Below are 20111 nucleotides of genomic sequence, written 5' to 3'. Positions count from 1 at the left end.
GTTTCTCTCCTTTTAAGCAGATGTAGAGACAATTTTTGAGCAGGTTATTGTATTTCAAGAAGAGCTGCCCTTGTGTTCCTTTAGGGTCAAGAGTCCTTACAATGCCAGTTTATGAATCTGCACCCTTGGTACAAGGCCAGTCAAAAGACCTAAGATGAAAAAAAGAAGCTCAACTTAAAAGAGATAAAATTTAAATACAAAATATAAACATTTGTTTTGAATTTTATATTACTTTAGGTTTAAAACAACCAAAAAGCTTAAAACCAAAACCTGTCTTCTATCTCATGAAGTGACAGAATAGCCTACTCTAGAATGGTAATATTTTTGATTGACTGATATGTATAGAATAGTATCCAATAATTATTTCTTTAAAATAGGAAATATATTGAATTAAATTTTAATATTTTCATATCACTCAATTACTTAAAATCATAACTTTTATTCTTATAGCAGAATTTCTAAAACATTTTTATATGTCCTTTATTCTCCCCAGAAATGTTAGCACAAAGGCCCAGTTGTACCCAACAAATAACTCAGTACAGCCATAATTCAGGAAGCGTGACCTTGCCAAGCTACAGGTCTGTTTGCATGTTCCTCAATAAAGAAAACTTGGCCACCTTCTCATAAGTATCATACTTGTGAATCACTTTATATCTCCCTGGGCTTCTATTTTAATTATATGGGTGAACCTACAAGGCTCAGTTCAGTTCAGTTCAGTTCAGTCGCTCAGTCGTGTCCGACTCTCCGTGACCCCATGAATCACAGCACGCCAGGCCTCCCTGTCCATCACCAACTCCCGGAGTACACTCAAACTCATGTCCACAGAGTCGGTGATGCCATCCAGCCATCTCATTCTCTGCCATCCCACTCATCCTTCTCCCCAATCCCTCCCAGCATCAGAGTCTTTTCCAGTGAGTCAACTCGTCGCATGAGGTGCCCAAAGTATTGGAGTTTCAGCTTTAGCATCAGTCCTTCCAATGAACACCCAGGATTGATCTCCTTTAGAATGGACTAGTTGGATCTCCTTGCAGTATAAGGGACTCTCAAGAGTCTTCTCCAACACCACAGTTCAAAAGCATCGATTCTTCGGCGATCAGCTTTTTTCACAGTCCAACTCTCACATCCATATATGACCACGGGAAAAACCATTGCCTTGACTAGACGGACCTTTGTTGGCAAAGTAATGTCTCTGCTTTTTAATATATTATCAAGGTTGGTCATAATTTTCTTTCCAAGGAGTAAGCGTCTTTTAATTTCATGGCTGCAATCAGCATCTGCAGTGATTTTGGAGCCCCAAAAAATAAAGTCTGACACTGTTTCCACTGTTTTTCCATCTATTTCCCATGAAGTGATGGGACCAGATGCCATGATCTTTGTTTTCTGAATGTTGAGCTTCAAGCCAACCTTTTCACTCTCCTCTTTCACTTTCATCAAGAGGCTTTTGAGTTCCTCTTCACTTTCTGCCATGAGGGTATTGTCATCTGCATGTTTGAGGTTATTGATATTTCTCCCGGGAATCTTGATTCCAGCTTGTGCTTCTTCCAGCCCAGCGTTCCTCATGATGTACTCTGCATATACGTTAAATAAGCAGGGTGACAATATACAACCTTGATGTACTCCTTTTCCTATTTGGAACCAGTCTGTTGTTCCATGTACAGTTCACCTACAAGGCTATCTACCTCCAAATTATGATATTCTGAGCATCAAGACACAACAACAATAATAATAAAAATGCTAATAACTATAGTGAGGTGAAACAATTTAAGAATTATCTCCATGAGTAAACATTACCCAAAAGAAAAAATGACAGAAGGAATATATACAAGCAGTGATCAAACAAAAGATGAAATATGATGAAATATAAAATTTTGACTTTAAAAGTGAGATAATATTAGTGCAATTTTATTTAATTAAAAAGTGAATAATTCCCTTGTTTCTATTGTTTTAAGCATTAATAACTACAAAAAATATGTAAAAAATGTGAAATTTAAGCAAGTATTCCCCAAAATTCCAGGAAATTTTCTAAGAGCAGGAAACACTGATCAGCACTGACAGTAATGCTTACTAAGCTAAATATTAAATCCAAGGAATATAATCCCATCTAGTTGTAACCCATAGTAATGCAACAGAAACATAGACCCATAGTGCAGTTTCAAGATTCTTGTTTAGACAATGTTACAAAAAGGAAATCTATTAATGCCAGCCAGAATCTCATTTCCTAAAAGATGTCTCTATTTCTCACCATTAATCACAAAATTCCTATAAACCTTACTTTCAACTAGTTAAAAGATCTAGTTGATATATTATAGTGGCAGAAAATCAGTTATTTAATGATGGTTACCAGTCCATTCTAAAGGAGATCAATACTGGGTGTTCAACTGGAACGACTGATGCTAAAGCTGAAACTGCAATACTTTGGCCACCTCATGCGACGAGTTGACTCACTGAAAAAGACTGACGCTGCTGGGAAAGGTTGGGGGCGGGAGGAGAACGGGACGACAGAGAATGAGATGGCTGGATGGCATCACCGACTCTACGGACATGAGTGTGAATGAACTCCGGGAGTTGGTGATGGACAGGGAGGCCTGGCGTGCTGTGATTCATGGGGTCGTAGAGAGTCAGACACGACTGATCGACTGAACTGAACTGAACTGAACTGAATTGAAAATAGAAAATTTATTATCCTAGAAGGACACATCAGTTACAAGATGTAAAACTGGTATAGTAAACCTATTCTTAAATCTCCTAGTATTATAAATCCCAATATTTAAGTACAGAAAAATAGATTTAACTACTGGTGAAAATTTCCTTTTCTGAGATAATTACAGCCATTTAGGAGAAATAACCAAGTCCCATCCTCCAAGTAATTATCAGTATGTAACAGATACTGTACCTTTCACCAGTCTAAGTGTATATTCAAAATATTTTGTGTATGGAAAAGTGAACTCAACTCCAAAATCAGCTCTAAACAACATTACCAAGATGCTGGTAAGAAGATAGACTACAGCTAGTAATAATCTTCAGTTCAGTTCAGTTTCAGTTCAGTTCAGTAGCTCAGTCGTGTCCGACTCTCCACGACCCCATGAATCACAGCACGCCAGGCCTCCCTGTCCATCACCAACTCCCGGAGTTCACTCAAACTCATGTCCAAGAGTCGGTGATGCCATCCAGCCATCTCATTCTTGGTCGTCCCCTTCTCCTCCCGCCCCCAAACTTTCCCAGCAACCTTTCCCAGCAACCTTTCTTTTCCAGTGAGTCAACTTGTCACATGAGGTGGCCAAAATATTGCAGTTTCAGATTTAGCATCAGTCCTTCCAATGAACACTCAGGACTGATCTCCTTTAGAATGGACTGGTTGGATCTCCTGGCAGTCCAAGGGACTCTCAGGAGTCTTCTCCAACACCACACTTCAAAAGCATCGATTCTTTGGCAATCAGCCTTCTTCACAGTCCAACTCTCACATCCATATATGACCACTGAAAAACCCATAGCCTTGACTAGACGGACCTTTACTGGCAAAGTAATGTCTCTGCTTTTTAATATACTGTCAAGTTTGGTCATAACTTTCCTTCCAAGGAGTAAGCGTCTTTTAATTTCATGGCTGCAATCAGCATCCGCAGTGATTTTGGAGCCCAAAAAAATAAAGTCTGACACGATTTCCACTGTTTTTCCATCGATTTCCCATGAAGTGATGGGACCAGATGCCATGATCTTCGTTTTCTGAATGTTGAGCTTCAAGCCAACCTTTAACTCTCCTCTTTCACTTTCATCAAGAGGCTTTTGAGTTCCTCTTCACTTTCTGCCATAAGGGTGGTGTCATCTGCATATCTGAGGTTATTGATATTTCTCCCGGCAATCTACATTCCAGCTTGTGCTTCTTCCAGCACAGTGTTCCTCATGATGTATTCTGCATATAAGTTAAATAAACAAGGTGACAATATACAGCCTTGACGTACACCTTTTCCTATTTACAACCAGTCTGTTGTTCCATGTCCAGTTCTAACTGTTGCTTCCTCACCTGCATACAGGTTTCTCAAGAGGCAGGTCAGGTGGTCGGGTATTACCATCTCTTTCAGAATGTTCCACAGTCTATGGTGATCCACACAGTCAAAGGCTTTGGCATAGTCAATGAAGCAGAAATAGATGTTTTTCTGGAACTCTCTTGCTTTCTCCATGATCCAGTGGATGTTGGCAATTTGATCTCTGGTGCCTCTGCCTTTTCTAAAACCTGCTTGAACATCTGGGAGTTCACGGTTCACATATTGCTGAAGCCTGGCTTGGAGAATTTTGAGCATGACTTTTTTAGCATGTGAGGTGAGTGCAATTGTGTGGTGGTTTGAGCATTCCTTGGCATTGCCTTTCTTGGGGATTGGAATGAAGACTGACTTTTTCCAGTCCTGTGGCCACTGCTGAGTTTCCCAAATCTGCTGGCATATTGAGTGCAGCACTTTCACAGCATCATCTTTCAGGATTTGAAATAGCTCAATTGGAATTCCATCATCTCCACTAGCTTTGTTCGTAGTGATGCATTCTAAGGCCCCCTTGACTTCACATTCCAGGATGTCTGGCTCTAGGTCAGTGATCATGTTATCGTGACTCTCTTGGTCGTGAAGATCTTTTTTGTACAGTTCTTCTGTGTATTTTTGCCACCTCTTCTGAATATCTTCTGCTTCTGTTAGGTCCATACCATTTCTGTCCTTTATCGAGCCCATCTTTGCATGAAATGTTCCTTTGGAATCTCTAATTGTCTTGAAGAGATCTCTTGTTTTTCCCATTCTGTTGTTTTCCTCTATTTCTTTGCCTTAATCACTGAGGAAGGCTTTCTTATCTCTCCTTGCTATTCTTTGGAACTCTGCATTCAGATGCTTATATCTTTCCTTTCCTCCTTTGCTTTTCGCTTCTCTTCTTTTCACAGTTATTTGTAAGGCCTCCTCAGACAGCCATTTTGCTTTTTTGCATTTCTTTTAAATGGGGATGGTCTTGGTCCCTGTCTCCTGTACAGACAACCTCCGTCCAGAGTTCATCAGGCACTCTATCAGATCTAGTCCCTTAAATCTATTTCTCACTTCCACTGTATAATCATAAGATTATACAGTGGAAGTAATAATGTTAGGAAGACATAAAAATATCTAAAAATACAATAAAACTGTAATACTTAAACACATGGAACTGATATTTTAGAAAATAGTTTGGAATAATGTAATATTGACATTAAGTTTTTACCACTGTTGGGAGCATTTCATATGCAGTTTATGGTCATAAAGTATTCAAAAGAATCTCCATATCTATTTGAATTAAAAGTGGGCTTCCCTGATAGCTCAGTTGGTAAAGAATCTGCTTGAAATGAGGGAGACCTGGGTTTGATCACTGGGTTGGGAAGATCCCCTGGAGAAGGGAAAAGCTACCCACTCCAGTACTCTGGCCTGGAGAATTCCATGAACTATACAGTCCATGGGGTCCCCAAGACTCAGACACAACTGAGTGACTTTCATTTAAAAATTCAATAGTTTCTTAAGGGAATTTTATTACTCAAATTGCAAATGAAGTCTAAAGTCTAAAAGTAGTTCATATTATGTCTTTGGATCTATGTTTTAATAAACATTTTTAAGTACATATATTTATGGGTGTTTTTCATACAAAAAAACTTCTCTTGGTTTGACTTGTTTTATTTAAAAAAAAAATCTCAATGGTGTTTCAATGCATAGACGATAAGCAGTGGGCACTTCTGATAGTAGGACTTGTGGTATTCCCCAAAATGATAATATTTGGTTTTTCTATTCACTTTCAGAAAAGAATAAGAAAAAGGAGGTGAAGTAACAGGATTTATATTGATGAAATTTATCAAACTCTCTACTACTATAACTTCCTATGGCTGTAATTACAAAGCAAACCTCTTTTAACCTCAGTTCCTCCTTGAGTCTGGTCCACCAGTCTTTCTCAGCACCTCAATTGAATGAGAGTTACCTAGTATATTGTCCGATTTTTATTAGAACTGAGTCTTTTTATTATTTTGCTTTTATTTTCTGTAGTACTTTTCCTTTGAAAAAGAAGGCTAACGAGATGCTAAGAAATATACCACTAAACCCTCTGGGTTTCAAACATAATTCTTTTTGAAGAATTTTATAGTATCAACTAATTTTTCTCTAGTGATTGGCAACTAATTTCTCTCTAGTGATTGGCACTTTCTCCCTGCCTGGAAGAATGATTCCCATCAGTTTAAACCAGGGGGAGCTGAAATCCAGGGTGCTTCCTGAATTCCAAATGTTCAGAATACCTGAGGCTATTTCCCTGGGGAAGCATCTCATCCTTGCGCACATAGACTTCCAAGGATACTGAGTATATGGTTACAGACAGGAAAATTAAATTCTTATTGGGATACTGGATGTAATAGTAAAAGAAACTCTATTAGCCATGATCCTCCAATGTGCATGTCAGTTGCTCAACTGTGTCTGACTCTTTGTGACCCCATGGGTTGTAGCTTGTCAGGATCTTCTGTCCATGGAGTTCTCCACGCAGGAATATTGGAATGGGTAGCCATTTCCTTCTCCAAAGGATCCTTCTGACCCAAAGCAAACACCAAAGGGGAATTAAATATGCAACTATGCTATTAGGGGAAATAGATCTTCCTCTGTTAGAGAAAATGGAGAAGGAGCCAGAAAAAAAGAAGGAAAGAAAGGAATGTCACAGACATGGTGCAAATTTTGACCATGGTGGAAGTATGTGAGGTGAATAAGAAATGGATGGAAGGATGAACAAAAGCATCCTAGAACATTGCTCAGGCTAGAGTTAGTTCAACAAGATCATCATAAGGTCCTAGTGATCAAGAGAGTTCAGTGTCTAACAGAGATGGCCCTGCATTCATATCCTTACTTTGTTAAGTCCTTAGCTCAGAGCACCCTGTGAGAGGCACGACATTGATACAAATGAGGAAATACATTTCAGAGATCAGCAGCTAGGGCTTTTGGACAATTGTAATGTCTGCACTTGGATCTTTGCAAGGTTATTTTCTGGTCGCCATGTGGGTCATGCCCACCTCTTCTTCGTTCATAAGGATATACATAACTGCTAAGGGAAAATGAGTCACATATATGCTGCTCTTTTAAGTTTGTAGTATACTTAGAAGACATCTCAACAACCACGACTGAGTTTTCACAAACATAAAGTTATGGGATGAACCCAGGACATTTAACAGTATCTTTCATTATTTTATCAAGCCAGCTAATTCTAAATAATTATACAAATAGTAATATGAATTATTTCTGTGGATTGAAGGAGATGGTTACTATTCCTCTGCCATTCAATGTGTTTCTTGATAGAGGTAATTTTTGGTGGAGAATCATGAAAATGACATTGTGTAAATCTACATCTATAGGTACTGTTGGGGAAGAAATAAACTAATAGTAAAATGAATATATAAAGGAAATAAATCTCCCAATATGTAGCTATTTATAGAAGGAAAGTAATTACCTCTGCAATTGTTAATTTATAAGTTGTCTACTTTAATCATCTTGCTACCCTTCCGGAAACTGATAGTATTTCAGAGGCATAATGGGGGATCTCCATAATTTGCATTTTGGATATTTAACTGCAGTATTAGCCATATAGCGCTAGTTATAAGATTATCTCATTGAGACCATTCCAACTTCAATGGCCACTTCGTACAAGGATGCCATGAACATGAGCTGGGGTACATGGAGAAGGAGGCTGTCTAACATTCACAGAACAGATCACATCATTTACCTGATTAGTTTGAGCCTCCATTATAATCATGTGCAGTTAGAGTGTGTACATATGTGTGAGCATAAAGGGTTTAGGATGTATTCTGAACTGTCAATGACTTTGAGGATGCAATAAAATATGCCAGTCTCTCAGGCTCCTCTGCAAACTGAGCACAAATACAAACAATGCAAAATGAATTGTTTATCCCTCAAATGTTAATGCTAGTGTGAACCTGTTAAATTGTAATGATAAGGGATATAAATCTCTTTTTACTCCAAACTGACCCCTTCATTTTATTTCTCAAGCCTAGTCCTGCACCCTTTCTTCAACTTATCTACCTATAAACCTTGTTCAGTCATGACCTGGACTTTGAAGATCTCAGTCCTTTCCCTACAAAGACAGCAGTTAAAGCTGGTAAATTAAGACCCTCGCCTTTGTATTTTTAACATTTGATGAAACACTAACCATTGTATTTGTCTCCAGGGATGAGATATTGCATTTTGTTTCCTCTCTGAGTAGAGAGGGTCTAGTGGGAGTAGTTAAAAGGACTTATTCTCAAACCTTCCAACAATGACAATCCTAATTCCAAGGGTCAGGGACAGGGAAGTAAAGTGAGGATTCTGTTTTATTCTATATATTCATACCCAATATCACTCACACAGAGCCAGACATCCTGGAGTGCGAAGTCAAGTGGGCCTTAGAAAGCATCACTACAAACTTAATGAAGGTGATTGAATTCCAGTTGAACTATTTCAAATCATAAAAGATGATACTGTTAAAGTGCTGCACTCAATATGCCAGCAAATTTGGAAAACTCAGCAGTGGCCACAGGACTGGAAAAGGTCAGTTTTCATTCCAATCCCAAAGAAAGGCAATGCCAAAGAATGCTCAAACTACCGCACAATTGCACTCATCTCACATGCTAGTAAAGTAATGCTCAAAATTCTCCAAGTCAGGCTTCAGTCATATGTGAACCATAAACTTCCAGATATTCCAACTGCTTTTAGAAAAGGCAGAGGAACCAGAGATCAAATTGCTGACATGGGCAGGATCATTGGAAAAGCAAGAGAGTTCCAGAAAAACATCTGTTTATGCTTTATTGACTATGCCAAAACTTTTGACTGTGTGGATCACAACAAACTGTGAAAAATTCTGAAAGAGATGGGAATACCAGAACACCTAAGCTGTCTTTTGAGAAACCTGTATGCAGGTCAGGAAGCAACAGTTAGAACTCGACATGGAACAACAGACTGGTTCCAAATAGGAAAAGGAGTACGTCAAGGCTGTATATTGTCACCCTACTTACTTAACTTCTATGCAGAGTACATCATGAGGAACGCTGGGCTGGAAGAAGCACAAGCTGGAATCAAGATTGCCGGGAGAAATATCATTAACCTCAGATATGCAGATGACATCACCCTTATGGCAGAAAGTGAAGAGGAAGTAAAAAGCCTCTTGATGAAAGTGAAAGAGGAGAATGAAAAAGTTGGCTTAAAGCTCAACATTCAGAAAACTAAGATCATGGCAACTGGTCCCATCCCTTCATGGGAAATAGGGAAATAGTGGAAACAGTGGTAGACTTAATTTTTTTTGGGCTCCAAAGTCACTACAGATGGTGATTGCTGCCATGAAATTTAAAGAGACTTACCCCTTGGAAGGAAAGTTATGACCAACCTAGACAGCATATTAAAAAGCTGAGGCATTACTTTGTTAACAAAGTTCTGTCTAGTCAAGGCTGTGGTTTTTCCAGTGGTCATGTATGGATGTGAGAGTTGGACTATAAAGAAAGTTGAGCACCGAAGAATTGATGCTTTTGAACTGTGGTGTTGGAGAAGACTCTTGAGAGTCCCTTGGACTGCAAGGAGATCCAACCAGTCCATCCTAAAGGAGATCTATCCTGGGTGTTAATTGGAAAGACTGATGTTAAAGCTGAAACTCCAATATTTTGGCCACTTCATGAGAAGAGATGACTCATTTGAAAAGACCCTGCTGTTGGGAAAGATTGAAGGCAGGAAGAGAAGGGGAGATGGTTGGATGGCATCACCACCTCAATGGACATGAGTTAGGGTAAACTCTGGGAGTTGTTGATGGACAGGGATGCCTGGTGTGCTGAGGTTCATGGGGTTGCAGAATTGGACACGACTGAGTGAATGAACTGAACTGAATATGATTTTTGGGTCTAGATAAATACAAATCAGCTATGTGACTGGTCCCATTGGATCTACTGAGAGATATACACTGGCCAAAGCTATCTTTCTTGTTATTTTCATTGGAACCACAGACGAGAGTGTACTTTGATGTATTTCCATCTCTGAAGCTTATTGTCAGTTCAGAGCCAAGAACCAATAACCCACAGGAAATCTGTGTATTTTCCTTTTCTCAAAGTAAGATTCCCAACATAAATGGCTATAAGCCATCCACAAGAAGATTTTGGGGAAAGACATTGTACCCATTGGCTGAGTTTCAACATCCTTTGGAAAAGGGAATTTTGAGTTGTCTGTGCTACTACTTTGCAAGATGGTGTAGTACAAGGAAGTGCACTCACCTGTGAGAACACCAAAATCACGACTAGCTGCTGAACAAACATAGACAGAAGAATGCGGTAACCCACCAAAAGAAGATACCCACACAGAAGGTCAAAGGAGAAGCCAGAACCAGATGGTAGGAGGGGCATAATATCGTTTAAAATAAAACCTCATACCTGCCAGAGGTACTTGGAGGGCACCAACAAAACCTTGTGTGCACCAGGATCCAGAGAAAGGAGTAGTGACCCCCACAAGAGACTGAGACAGACATGCCTGTGGGTGTTTGAGGGTCTCCTGCAGAGGCACGGGTTAGTAGTGGCCTGTCTTGGAGACTGGGACTCTGGCAGCAGTGGTCCTGGGAGGCACAGCATGTGGCATAAGTCTTCTTGGAGGAGGTCACCATTAGCCCCAATATAGAGCCACAGAGCAGGTGATCCACAAACTAGAGAAAAAAATATGCCAAAGAAGTTCTCGCACTGTTGTGAAAGTTTTAGGTCCCACAACAGATTTCCCAACCTGAGCATCTGGCAAAGGGCCTGAGAATCCCCTAGGAATCTGACTTTGAGGTCAGTGGGATTTGATTACAGAACTTCCACAGGACTGGGGAAACACTCTTGGAGGGCACACATAAAACTCTGTGTGCACCAGGACCCAAAAGAAAGGAGCAATGACCCCACAAGAGACTGAACCAGACTTGCCTGTGAGTGTCCATGAGTCCCCAGTGGAGGTGTGGGTCGACAGTGGCCTGCCACCGGGTCAGGGTCACTGACAGCAGAAGTCCTGGGAGGCGTGGCCTGCTGGCATAAATCCTTTTAGAGGAGCTTGTCATTACCCTACCATTGTTTAGCCTCAGGCAAAACTGCAGGGAGGAAACACAGCCCCATTCATCAGCAGAAAGTTGTATTAAAGATTCACTGAGCATGGCTCTGACCATCAGAGTAAGACCCACTTTCCCCCACAGTTAGTCCCTCCCATCAAGTCTTCCCTGGTGGTTCAGATGGTAAAGAGGCTGCCTAAAATGCAAGATACCTGGGTTCAATCCCTGGGTTGGGAAGATGCCCTGGAGAGGGGAATGGCTACCCACTATAGTATTCTTGCCTGAAAAATCCCATGGATGGAAGAGCCTGGCAGGCTATAGTCCATGGGGCTGCAGAGAGTCAGACATGACTGAGCAACTATCACTTTGACTCCCACTTTCAAGTCCATCCCATCAGGAAGCTTTCACAAGTCTCTTACCCTCATTCATCAGAGGGCAGAAAATTGTTAATCCACTTAAAAATAATTTTTTTCTTAGAAGAAAAAAACATCACCTCGGTTGTTTCGTCATCTACTTCATTCCTCAGAAACCAGCTTACACATCAAACATTCCCACAAATGTGCGAACAACAGTATACATCATTACCATTGAGAGTTGGTGGTACTTAGATAAATGATCCCACCTTGTCTCTGAGAGTTGTGGACTGCAATCTGGCTTTCTTTCAATATGTTTGTTTATTCAGGTGAATCTCCCAGGTTTAAATTCCAGCAGGAGACAACTCACCACTTGTTTTGTGTTATCTTTATTTATATGTATCTTTGCCAAAAAAATTGACCTCTCAATGTCTTGACCTTCACCTGTCTTTCATTTCATGATGACCTTAGTGATCATTTAAGTAACTTTCATGCCACTGGCTGCCATAAGTTATCATTGTCCTATTTATCAAAATGATGGGATGTATTTATAGTTCTAATCTTCAAATAGATGACTAATGCAATTTCACGTGAATGCTTATCTCCTGGTACTACTTCTAAGACCAGTGCCAGTTATGAACCCAGCAGGGAGCAGAAGGCCACTTAAACCAGTTAATTTGGAAAAGACTTAACAAAAGGATTACTACAAAGGAATAAGTGTGGTTTAGGAGTCCCCAAGGAATAGTGTGATTACTCGAGAACTAATAACTTCTGAGAGCTGATATCCCCTCTCTTGTGCAGGAAGAGTGAGAGGTCATGTGCACTGGAGGGAGAGTTTTGAAATGGGCAACCTGGCAGGTTCTACAGTCTAGGTCCAGAGATGTGGCATCTTTGCAAGAAAGGAGTCTGGGAAAAGCCACTGTGCCCTCACTTTTTTCCCTACCAGTGGCAACCACTGGTTAAGTAACACACTCAGTAGATAGAAAGGAGTCCAAGACTCAGTTAATAAGATTGAGCAGCCCAGAGCAAAGAGAAGGATAAAAAGGTGGAAAATGGATTTGGAAGGACAAATGAAGGTAATCAACATATAACAAAAATATCAGTATCAGTGAACATTTGTGCTTTAATATGTATATATATGAACATATATGGTACTCATAAAATGGGTGCACCTTTTTATCTATATATGGTATACATAAATTTATGCTTTGTTTAGGTTCCACATAATTCAAGACAGAATGAGAATGAAAATTTTGCTGATTAATTTTCAGTAGGGAATTGTAATCTCAAAGGAAAGAAAAAAAGACTCTATTACTAAATAATACCCAATTGTCAACAACTTTATTTAATTGACTTGTTAGAATTTTCCAAGGTTATGAAATCCTGAGGGGTTGCAGGGCTTCATAATGCTGGAGATACAGAAACTGACATAAAAGATTCTGAAACTGATAGATTGGAATCCTGTTCAATTCAAATGTGGATGGTGTTGCTGAGAACCTCAGGTAAGCTATCTAATTTGTGTGTTAGAGGAAATTTTTATTTGATCCTCACAACCAGTCCAATGGTCATTAAAATACTCAGGATAAGTGCTAACGAAAGGGCCTCTTTTGAAATATCTTCACTAGTTTCTCATCACAGTTTCTGAAATTATAGAGGATCACAAGGGAAAATAACATTTTCATTATTAAAAACAACAAAAAAAGAGCAATTAATACACACCATTTTTCAATTCAGTTCAGTTCTGTTCAGTCGCTCAGTCGTGTCCGACTCTCCGCGACCCCATGAATCACAGCACGCCAGGCCTCCCTGTCCATCACCAACTCCCGGAGTACACTCAAACTCATGTCCACAGAGTCGGTGATGCCATCCAGCCATCTCATTCTCGGTCGTCCCCTTCTCCTCCCGCCCCCAACCTTTCCCAGCATCAGAGTCTTTTCCAGTGAATCAACTCGTCGCATGAGGTGGCCAAAGTATTGCAGTTTCAGCTTTAGCATTGTTACTATGCATAAAATATAAAACCTACTGTTAAGCTCAGGGAACTCTACTCAATGCTCTCTGGTGAACTAAATGGGAAAAAAAAATTAAAAAAAGAGAGATTATGTATGCATACGACTGATTCCCTTTTCTGTACAGTAGAAGGCAATACAATACTGTAAACAGATATACTCTGATAAAAATTATTTTTTAAAAATATTACAAAGTCAAAGAAGAAAAAAATAAATGCACAAACTAATAAGCAAACATCTAACAGGAACCACTTATAAAAGAAAGAGGTTTATTAATATCTCAAAAACAATTTAGGCAAAACCATGAAATAGCACACATTATTAGAAATTTTTAAACTTCAAAAGACATAAAAACTGTTAAGTTTCTTTCAGTTGGATATTCTTTAAATCAACATAAAGGCATATGTTATTTCTGAGATGAATTCCAAACAAAATAAACTTGTCTCTAAATATAAGAAAGTGATTACATTAATGTTGGAAAAAGCTGCATTAATAAGTTTATAGCACAAAATTGTATCCTTATTTAGGAAGAATAATACCTTAGCCAGTTGACAACCACCAGTGTCCTCGGAAAGTTAATTGATAGCCCTGAATCCCTTTTCCTATCTTTCATGTGAGCTACAATCCATGTTTGACACTCATTTGACAAATAAGTAAAATTCCCAGAAAGGTGTTTTGCAAAGAGTGATTTCTCAAAATATAGTGAGTAGTATTATTAATTTGGGGCTTCCCAGGTGGCATAGTGTTAAAGAACTGCCTGCCAATGTATGAGACACAGGAGACACAAGAGACACGAGCTCAATCCCTGGTTCAGGAAGATCCCCTGTAGTAGGAAATGGCAACCCACTCTACTATTCTTGTCTGTAAAATTCCATGGACAGAGGAGCCTGGCAAGTTATAGTCCATGGAGTCGCAAAGAGTAGGACACAACTGAGTGACTGAGCACACACACATCCATTTGAAGAGAAAATTTATAGCTCTACCTGCAGAGAATCCTGAAGAGAGTGAGATGTTCATGTTATTATATACAATATTGAGCTTCATGATCATATTCTAAGACATATTTTTAGCCAAATTGTTCCTACAAAGGAAAAAACTCTTTAATAATAAAATCTTAGAAAAGAATAAAAATCTAAAATAATGCAATAATTTCTAGCAGTATATTATTTATGCAGTATGTACTAATTACATTCAAAATTGGCCCTTTAGATTATTGTTGTTCACTCATTTTTACTGTAGAAAATGTATGCAGATCTGATCCTATACATACTTTTCCCCGCAAAATCTCGCATATATTCTCTTTTTTACTTATAGTCTTGTGTTTTCTTCTACCTGTAGATAGCATTAAGAGACACAAATTTGTAACGGCTATAGGTTGTCCCAGGCTTCCCTGGTGGCTCAGTGGTAAAGAATCTTCCTGCAATACTGGTGATCTGGGTTTGATCCCTGGGTCAGGAAGTCCCCTGGAGGAGGGCATAGGTACACCTGCCTAAAGAACCCCATGGACAGAGGTGCCTGGTAGGCTGCAGTCCATAAGGTTGCACAGAGTCCGACATGACTGAAGCAACTAAGCAGCATCAGCATAGGTTGTCCCAACATATGAAAGCACTAAAAGAAAAATACTAGATTTTTAAATACATATATATATATATATATATATATCTCATAGCTAAATTCAGTATTTCAGACACAAACAGGTAACAGTTTAAGCTATAAAGCCCACATGTAGTACAAAAGCAAACTGTTATTGCAGAAAGGACTAGATAACAATGGAATGAAAATGTGAGTCCATCCTTCCTTTAGGTGACCAGTCATTCTTAAAAGGGAGACATAAGTAACCAGCCACAGAAATTTGGAACTGAATATTTCAAAAGTCATTCAACAAGGAAACCATCAGACTTAGATGTCTATTATACCTTGGCAGCCTATGTAAGCAAATCAAAACCAAAGGCAGACTTAATTCACTTGAAACTGAGAAAATGAAACTTAAGAACAACTCAACACAGCCATTTGTTAGTAGGTTTTCCTAATAAGGCAGCCTCTTGAGTTATGACCAATCAGGTAATTTCTTTGTTTTGCTTCCACATCATCTCTACAAAAATCTCTCCCTTTGTCCATGTCTATAAGCAACCCTTGATTACATTTGGTTTAGAGCTGCCTGATTCAAATGGATGTTTGCTCAAAAAACACTAAAAGATTATAATGTGCCTAAGTCACCTTTTAGTAATATATAGCTGTAAAGTCTGAGTGATTTTGTTACAAAATGATAGCTCTTTCTAAAATGAGCACTTACGTTACTAGATCCTAGGCTTCAAGGTTTGGCAATAATTCAATGTCCTTTATTTATCATATTTTCTATGTATTCAGCACAGGGATTTAAACTGAACACATTTTCTCTCCTCTTGGGTGAGATTCCTCCAGCCATGGGGAAGAGCAATCACACAGTGATTGACTTTATCCTGGTGGGCTTCACAACAGATCCTGTGGTGTAGCTGGTCCTGTTTGTGGTGTTCTTTGGTGTCTACTCTATGACTGTGCTAGGAAATACCACCCTCATAGTGTTGATTGGTAATAACTCCCAACTTCACACACCCATGTATTTTTTCATTGGGAATCTGTATTTCCTGGATCTCTGGTCCTCCTCTGTGTACACTCCAAAGATCCCAGTGACATGCATCTCTGAAGACAGAAGCATCTCCTTTGCTGGCTATGTAGCCCGGTCTTCTCTGTGGGGCTGGCCTACAGTGAGTGCTACCTGCTGGCCACCATGGCTTATGACCACTGTCTGGACACCTCAAAGCCACTGCTTTACTCTCAGGTCATGCCCAGCAGGCTGTATGCATGTTTTACAGCAGCCTCATACCTTGGTGGCTTTATTAATGCTTTTGTTGTTACCAAAGGAACTTTTGCCTTGAACTTCTGTAGTAACAATGTCATTGATAACTTTTTCTGTGATATCTCACCTCTTGTGAAGTTGGCTTGTGGAAGGAAAGACACCTACCAGGCTGTGCTATTCTTTGTCCTCGCCTCCAACGTCATCACCCCCACTGTGCTTATTATCCTGGCCTCCTACCTCTTCATCATCACCACCATCCTGAAGATCCACTCCAACCAGGGCCGCCTCAAAGCCTTCTCCACCTGCTCCTTGCAGCTCATCTCCATCACCCTGTTCTACGGGTCCATTCTCTACATTTACTCTCGTCCACAATCAAGCTCTTCACTGGACAGGGATAAAATAGTTTCTGCGTTTTACACTGTAGTGTTCCCAATGTTGAACCCCCTGATCTAGTCTGAGGAATAAAGATGTGAAGGAGGCTCTGAATAACGCCTCAAATAAATCAAGAGTCTCTCCTTCTAAGGAGATGTGGAGATAGTTTTTGAAAAGGTTACTCTATTTCAAGAAAAGCTGCCATCATGCTGTGTCTATTGCAACTGAGAATTTGTACAAAGCAAACTAAAGAATTTGCATTCTTGCTACCTGACAATTCAAGAGGCCTAAAATGAGAAAATTAGGGGAATCTAGGGCTGTGATTCATGGGGTGGCAAAGAGTCGGACATGACTGAACGAATGAACTGAACTGAACTGAACTGAGGAGATAAAGGCTTGAATTAAATTTCATCTTACTCATACTTTGGCCACCTCATGCGACGAGTTGACTCACTGGAAAAGACTCTGATGTTGGGAAGGATTGGGGGCAGGAGGAGAAGGGGACGACAGAGAATGACATGGCTGGATGGCATCACCAACTCGATGGACACGAGTTTGAGTGAACTCCGGGAGTTGGTGATGGACAGGGAGGCCTGGCGTGCTGTGATTCATGGGGTCGCAAAGAGTCGGACACGACTGAGCGACTGAACTGAACTGAACTCTAGAATAAAGCAAATAACTAAAAACAAAAAAACATTTATTCTACATTCATAAAGAGACAGAACTGTCCACTCCTTTAGCAAGTGAATATTTTGGCTGAATGATATTCATTGACTAGTATCTGCATGATTTTCCCTAGCATAGAAACAAAAATCCTAAATTAGTTTTTAGTATTTTTCTACAGATATTAACTAGTTGAAATCATTGCTCTCATTCCCATAACAGAATTTCTTGAGCATTTTTATGTGCTTTTCCCCAGAATCACTAAACCAAAGGCCCAGAGTCATCCATAAAATAGTACAACTAAGCTCAGCAAGCATATTCTTTCAATCTTTGTCTCACATTTATTAATAAATGGAGAAAAGTTCAGCTGAATTCCCATATATATGATTTTTGTGAATCACTATATATCTCCCTGGGCTCCTCTTTCATTTTATCGTAGTGAATACACATAGACTCCTATTTCCAATTGTGACATTTTGAGCATCAAAGCACAGTTACTATAATAAATAATAATAATAATTATAGTGAGAAGAAACAGCTTGAGAGAATAAACATCTATGAATACACATTATTCTGAAGTGAAAATGTTATTTAAAGAACATATAAAGGTAGTGATCAAAGAAGAAAGCAAAAACTATGAGATGAACATTATTTTGGTTTCTTAAAGTGAGACCAATATTAATGTAATCTATGTCAATAAAATCTGAATACATCCTTCTTTCTATCGAAAGAAACAAGAAAGGAACTCCTATTATAACCCTTTCAGAAGAAGCAACCAAGGTCAATTCTACAAAGAGTTATCAATGTATATTAAGATGCTGTAACCTTCACTGGGCTAAGTGTATAGTCATATTTTGTGTGTGGAAAAGTGAACTCAACTGCAACTCAAGTCTAAATAATATTATTAAGTCATTATAAGAAGGTAAAGTGTGGCTAATAATGATCTTAGAAAGACATAAAAATATATAGGAACATAATAAAATTGAAAGAAATACATGGCACTGGTGTTTAAAAAATGTTTTAGAATAGGTTAAAGTGTAAGTTTTGCAATAAGACTTTCTACTCATTTTTGGAAATATTCCATCTGCACCCTATGATTGTGAAGCATTCAGAAGTATATTTAACATTAATTTGAAATTATAGTATACATTTCTAAGGAAATTTTATTTCATAAATCACAAATGAAGTTTGAAGTAAAAAGAAAGTAGTTTCTAAAATGTGTCTTTTAGTTTCATGAGTTTTAATAAAAAGTTTCTTAAATACAATTGTTTGTGAATGTTCTCCTCCATGCAAAAATATCTTGGATTTATATTTTTAAAAAACATTTATTTTTCTTTACTAAATTAAAAAATTAATTTTTAAAATTAGTTTGTACTTACATTAAAAAAAACAAACAAACTCAAGTTCTTTGAGCACATAGGATGAAGACTAACCACTTCTAGACTTCTAGACAACAGTACTTGTGATAACCACAGAATCATACTCTATGAGTTTTGAATTCATATTGTCTCATATCTAGTTAAAAAAAAAAGGAAAGAAAGAAAAAGGAAGTGAGTGACAGGATCTAAAATTTGCAAAATCATCTACTACAATACTGTAAGTTTCTACTTCTGTAATTACAAAGCAAACCTCTGTCTCCATTCTTGCATGAGTCTGGCCCATTCAATCTTTCTCAGCATCTCTGCTGAATAAGAGTAACCCTGTAAGTTGTCCAGATTTTCTTATTGTTAGATCTGAGTCATCAATCATCTAGGTTTTTTTTTTTGTTGTTGTTGTTGCTGTTTGTTTTGTTCATTTGTTTGTTGGTAGTACTTCTTCTTTGAAAGAGAGGGCTACATTGATTCTAAGAAATACATTGCTAAATCCCCTTGCTTCAAAACGTAATTCTTGACACATTTTGTATCACTGCTAATTTCTCTCTGATGATTGAGATCAATTGCCTTTCCCAATAGAGATATCCCAGTCAGATCAAGCATGAGGAGTCCACCATGGCCAAGGTGCAGACCTAAATTGCAATTCATCAGAACATTGAGGTGTTTCCCTGGGGAAGCATTCCATCCTTGTCCATGCAGACCTCCAAATGAACTGAGTACAGGATTATGAGTAGGGAAATTAAATTCAAGTTAGTTCATCTTGTAGTAGTAAATAAAATAGGCTACAAATGTGCAAAGATTTTATTACGGAAAATACTCTGCTTGTATCAGAGAAAATGGAGAGGGAGACAGAAAAAAAACAAAACAAAGAAGGATTATCACCATCTGATGCAAGCATGACCACAAGTGAAGAAGAAGTGGATGGAAAGATGGACACAATCATCTGAGAGCATTGTTTAGTCTATGGTTAGGTCCTTGACCACTCATTAGTGATCAAAGGAGTATAGTGTCCAAGAATGCACTGGTATCCCTGTCTGGCTCAGTAATTGTCTCAGAGCACCTTGTGGGAGGCATGACTTTTGATACAGATAGGGAAATACAGTCCAGAGATCAGCAGCTAGTATCTTTGGACAATTATACTGTCTGCATTTGGATTTTTGAAAGGCTTATTTTCCTGGCCACCACAGGGTCCATGTCTACCTTATCTCCTTGGTTCACTTTCTTAATAAGGGGAAGATGAGGTCATACACTCACTGCTGTTTTAAAGCACGAATATACCTCAACAACCATGATCGAGTTTTCATATAACCACGACGTGATTTTCTTAGGCTAATTGCTTCTGAATAATGGTATAAATGGTAAAATCAATTATTCCCGTGGATTGGAAGAGGTTGCCATAAAATGTATCTCTTAGTAGAGGAAATGTTTGATGCATACCATGGTCAAA

The 20111-nt window shown here is 38.8% G+C and overlaps 1 pseudogene; it reads left to right on the top strand.

The window, feature by feature from the left end:
- The first annotated feature begins 15843 nt into the window (after positions 1-15843).
- Positions 15844-16794, top strand: LOC129557421 (olfactory receptor 9G19-like; annotated as a pseudogene).
- Positions 16795-20111: the final 3317 nt, after the last annotated feature.

Source organism: Moschus berezovskii, chromosome 7, assembly GCF_049115385.1.
Source record: "Moschus berezovskii isolate FMDL1 chromosome 7, NW_MosBer_1.0, whole genome shotgun sequence".
In the NCBI taxonomy this organism is placed as follows: Eukaryota; Metazoa; Chordata; class Mammalia; order Artiodactyla; family Moschidae; genus Moschus; species Moschus berezovskii.
The sequence above is the reverse complement of the archived record's forward strand: the minus strand, read 5'-3'. Positions and strand labels throughout refer to the sequence as shown.